General features: G+C 31.9%; 2 long non-coding RNA genes across 2 annotated transcripts; both read right to left on the bottom strand.

Moving 5' to 3' along the window:
- Positions 1 to 1,308: 1,308 nt before the first annotated feature.
- LOC143532474 (uncharacterized) lies at positions 1,309 to 2,052 on the bottom strand. Its single transcript, XR_013135179.1, has 4 exons — positions 2,012 to 2,052; positions 1,759 to 1,837; positions 1,469 to 1,522; positions 1,309 to 1,377 (listed from the first exon to the last, which is right to left on the bottom strand). It is a non-coding gene; the product is annotated as an uncharacterized LOC143532474 (long non-coding RNA).
- A 970-nt stretch (positions 2,053 to 3,022) lies between these two features.
- Positions 3,023 to 3,648, bottom strand: LOC143532473 (uncharacterized). Its single transcript, XR_013135178.1, has 3 exons — positions 3,534 to 3,648; positions 3,316 to 3,408; positions 3,023 to 3,068 (listed from the first exon to the last, which is right to left on the bottom strand). It is a non-coding gene; the product is annotated as an uncharacterized LOC143532473 (long non-coding RNA).
- Between the last annotated feature and the right edge of the window lie 1,509 nt (positions 3,649 to 5,157).

Raw genomic sequence — 5,157 nt, 5'->3', positions numbered from 1 at the left:
ACAATGAAGAACCTATATTTTCTTTAATTTGCAATTACATGTGACTTTAAAATTTTATTCTAACATGATTGCAACTTCAATTTTGATTTTTCCTTATTTTCTTATTTCACAATTAATGTTAATGAATGAATGGGTTAAGATTTGCATTTAATAAAATTGAATTCATATATTGCAATGACTTAAAAGATAAGGACTATATATTGAAATTTGTAGAAAAAATATGAGGATGGCTAAGGGATTGACAAGTGACAAGAATGAGTAGTCTTTTATTAGAATAGAGAGACTATTTTAAATTTGCGTCTTATTTTAATTATATTTGGTAAATATTTTAATTATGGAAACCACTAGCTAGTGTAAATATCGTCGATCACTGTAAAATCAAAACAGAATCTCGCACCAATGATATCCAGATAGAAATTTAATAGGAGCCACGAATAATTAGGCAGTGAAGATAAGGAATTAAGGAGACATTAATGGTTCTTGAACACAACAAACGTACACAGCCGATTAAGGGTTTTTAATTTGTGTATTTCTTATATGTGTTCTTGAACACAAACATAAGGGTTTACACATGATACCAAATTGCAAACCAACAAACAATACTCAAACCTCGATATATATATATATATATATATATATATATATATATATATATACTAATAAAAGAAAATAATTCTGATACATGGCATTCTGAGGTTAATTCTGATTATCAATTTCCCTCCAAAATCACTTCTCTACTATAAATGGAAAAGAAAAAAAAATCTTGGTTCTAAATATAGTATTGATTATATACAGTATTAATTGGTCATTATCTATTGATTGAATTATTAATACACTAAATTATATTCTAAACATATTTAATAATTATGTCACTACTAGAAAAAACACCTTTAACGACACGCAATGTGTGTCATTAAAGGGTACAGATGACACGCAAATGCGTGTCGTTGAAGCCCAAGTCATAAATTGAATATGACATGCATCCGCATGTCATGTTATATGACACGCATTTATGACATGCGTTTATGACATGCTTTTACGACCCCGATATACGACTTACATTTATGCGTGTCATTGTATTGTTTTTTTTTAAATATATTTTTATTTTTTTTGCATAATTATAAATTTTTACATTAATGACAATATTTAAATTCTCATGGTAAACAAAATAAACTACAAGCATAATATACCTATCCATTTCATTTCATACTTAAACATATTAACTCAAAATATTACAAATATTTTCAACTTAACAAAATTTTGGTTTAATAGTCAATAAAATACATCACCGGAAAACATATTGTGCCACATAACTCAACCATTCTACTTGACTTCCATCAAAATCTGCTCTGTGTATTCATGTTTGTCTTCCCAAAACTGAGATGAACATTAAACAAAGAAAATATTAAAAATTTGATTTGGTCAAAACGAATTGGGTCGAAACAAACCACTATAAACATAATCAAACCTGTAAATTACAGTTGCATTGTTATTGGCGAGTATTTCAAATCGTAAATTCAAACTGTAACAAATCATAGAACAGTGACAGTCACTACATGTTAACATAATTTAAAACTTGTGGCCAAACCAATTTGAAACCAGGTAACTTATTTGCAGGTTGTGTATAGGCTTAAAAGTTATTTTTCAATGTTTTTTTATACTTGGTTATTTATAAATTAGCAACTTGATAAAACTCGATACTCGGTCGGCCTGTTTTGCTACCTCAATGCCATTTTTCTATCAATATATAGTTTTTACCTGAGTGTTGGTTTTGAAATCTTGCAATGATCCATGCACGAGAAATTACATCCGGCGTCGAATACTAAGCCTACCAAAGCTGCAAAAAATGAAAAAAAAAACATGGTCAGCAGCAAAAACAACAATAACCGAGAAGACATTCACATATATACCTCAACTATGTTAACCAAAAAAAATAAATACTTAAATGCTTAGCCAAAAGATTAATCTTAACATATAAGTAACTTTTTCCCCTTTAAAGTACGTAACCTACCAAAACGAGCGGGTGGATAGATCTTTTATACGTGCCATGAGTTTTTCCAGCTTATCCTTTTGAGCGGGGATAAATAAACTTTAAAGCATCCGAGATATTGATGGGTCCTACAAATAAAATGCATCTGATAGTCAATTCTATATGACCACCCACATATAACCATTTTGATTAAACAAACAACTTTCCAGGTTATATTATATATATATATATATATGTGTGTGTGTGTGTGACGAAGCAATGCTTATAAAGTAACTTTCATTGTTGTTAAAAAACGAACAAAGTTTTCGGGGTTTCGAGCATTACTTGGCAAGATTAAAGTGTTTGCGCGCACCAAGATCAGGTTAAAAACAAAAAAGAAATTGATTAAAGTGTTTGCGCGCACCAAGATCAGGTTAAAAACAAAAAAGAAATTATATGAAGTAAATTATATGCTAAATGCGTAATGCACCCGGGTTACATGGGTTACGTGGTCTAGTACGCGTAACTGGTTTTACGCTCCATAACCGGCTAATTATCTTTCAAATTGTCAGCTCGTCTGATTGAAACTTCAATATGAAGTTCTAAACTAGCATTTTAATTCTTTGAATTTGGGATTAAATTGTTAAGTGGATTTGCTTGATACATTATGTATTAGAATGCACTCTAGAGCTTGATTTAATTCTATTGGTGTTTAATTTTAACTATCTAAAAAGTCAAAATATAAAACCATCTCGACCTTTACCCGTACCAACCCGAACTCGTTTCGACCCCGACCAGAACCAAAACTACCCTTTTTTTAATTGACCCGCCCGACCTTATCTCATTTGACCCGACCCGTTTACCAGTCAACATTCAGTTTTGTAGCAGTTAACTAACTGATCATAAAGGAAACTTTGTAGCAGAAATAAAAACTCTGTAATTTGTAATGGTTAAGCAATCTCAGGTTCAAATATCCCAATAATATTGAAATGAAAGATTTTAAAAACATACTATTTGCAGTGAATATGACACGCAAGTTTCCAAGGCGGTTTTTCATGCTGAAAATCTTCACTAAATTGGCGCTTACAAGACTCTGAATCTGTGCAAATTTAAAACATATAATCAGTTCACATGATATATAAATGAGTAAAACTATACAAACAGTTTAATATAATTTTTTGACATGAACACAATTTTCTAACAAGTTTCTAAACACAATTTTTTGATAAGTTTCTGGTGTCGTGTTCATACACTAATTAGGTCACCAAATCAAAATTGGGTCAAAGAGAATACAGATAATAACGAGAAACACACACTAATTTTCGATTGAAAAAGCAGGTTCTTACCGATTGAAGAAGTAGGTTCGAGAATAATTAGGTTCGATTAAAGAAACAAGTTCGATTGAAGATGGATCGTCATTGGTTCGTAACGAACATCGTCTGAACGAGGAAGAAACCCTAGGTGAGAAGATATCGTCTCTGGTTCGATTTTTTTTGTGTTTGTGTGCAGAAACAGCTAATTAACAACATTAAACCTAACCCTAACAACATTTGAAGGCACATACCTCACTGTAGATTAACTTCCTGCCAATTATCCTTCAATCCATTCGAAACCCTAGCTATATATGGTGTTGCGCTGTCTTGGAGGAGAAAGACCGTCGTCTTGGGCGATGGTGGTGGAGGACCGTCGTCTTAGGCGGTGGTGGTAGAGGACCGTCGTCAGTTTTGGGGAGAAGGGAGGAGGGATGAGAATTTACTGGGAGACTTTTTTGAGCGCTATTTTTTAGAAAATAAGCAGGTGTTAAGTTATTTTATTTGAGATCAAAAGATGGCATTCAAATATGACACGCACCGTTTAATATTTGAAATTATGACACTTACTTAATAACGTACAAAAATAAAAGTCATAAATCCGTTAATATTTTAAAAATATGACGTTTTTTTTATGACAAACTTTTGCACGTCATAAATTGATGCATGTCATTATGAGCATATCATTAAAGGCCTTTTTTCTAGTAGTGTGTGTCATAAATATATTTTCTTTAAGATTTAAATGTATATATATAAAGGAGTTTATGTTTAAAAAATGCATTAACATTCAATTTTTTGAGACATCTTCATATTAAAGAAAGCTATAATAATTTTTTTTTATTTTCTTTTACAAATATTTAGTTTTAAAAATCAAAAACAAATTTTCCATTTTTTATATTTATTACAAGACTATTGTGATAGTTGAACAAAGTGTGTTTATAAAGACAAAATGAATGCTGATTAAAAAGGAAAATCTGTGTCTTTTTTATCTATGGCCATAGTTGAACAAAGTGTGTTTATAAAGACAACATGAATGCTGATTAAAAAGGAAAATCTGTTGTCTTTTTTGTCTATGGCCGGGTATGGAACGTATAACATTTTTGTGAAAGACTTTAGCTACATCTTTCACATCAAAACGCCTCATTGTTTTAAATGTTGCTTTCAGTTACATTTTTTCGTTATTGTATACCGATAGTAGAACAACTCATTCTTGATTTAAAATTCAAATATATTTGATGATAACAAACGACTATATTTGTAATACATTTTTTTACATAATATAAAGAGACTTAATTATTTTTTTTATTTGTATTACCTGTTCATTGTGATTTATATATTAATTTATCCCGTGTAATACACGGGTTTCTAAAGCTAGTATATATATATATAAGCATATGTAAATCAAACATATATACGCATGCATGCATATACAGAACTGAGTCAACTCCTATCAAAAGTTTACGAAACTAACAATCAATTACGGAGTATTAATTAATTTCTAACATAAAAATCAAATACAAATTCTCCACTCTTTTGCCGCCAAGATCAACTCGCTTCTCGCCTCGCGCCGCCCTTCACAGTCTCCATCCTCCTCCAACCGCACCATCAAACCACCACTCTCCACATCTTTTCCCAGCCTGTGTCGTGTCATGTGACCGCCCAATGCCGGGCCGGTCTCAAACTCCTTGTTGCACACCTTGCATCGGTGCACCGACTTCATAGCAACAACACTCAAACTCAACACGGTGGCAACGTTCATGTCACGGAATTGATCAACAACCTTTCGATGGATTCCTTGGTGGCCACCGAGTGCTTGATAAATAGTAAACCTCTTCCCGCACGTCTTGCATTTGTAACCATTAGCGTTGGTATGGTTCA

Source organism: Bidens hawaiensis, unplaced genomic scaffold (assembly GCF_021521415.1).
Source record: "Bidens hawaiensis isolate Kalapana, Puna unplaced genomic scaffold, B.hawaiensis_p1.1 tig00009447_1, whole genome shotgun sequence".
In the NCBI taxonomy this organism is placed as follows: domain Eukaryota; kingdom Viridiplantae; phylum Streptophyta; class Magnoliopsida; order Asterales; family Asteraceae; genus Bidens; species Bidens hawaiensis.
The sequence above is the reverse complement of the archived record's forward strand: the minus strand, read 5'-3'. Positions and strand labels throughout refer to the sequence as shown.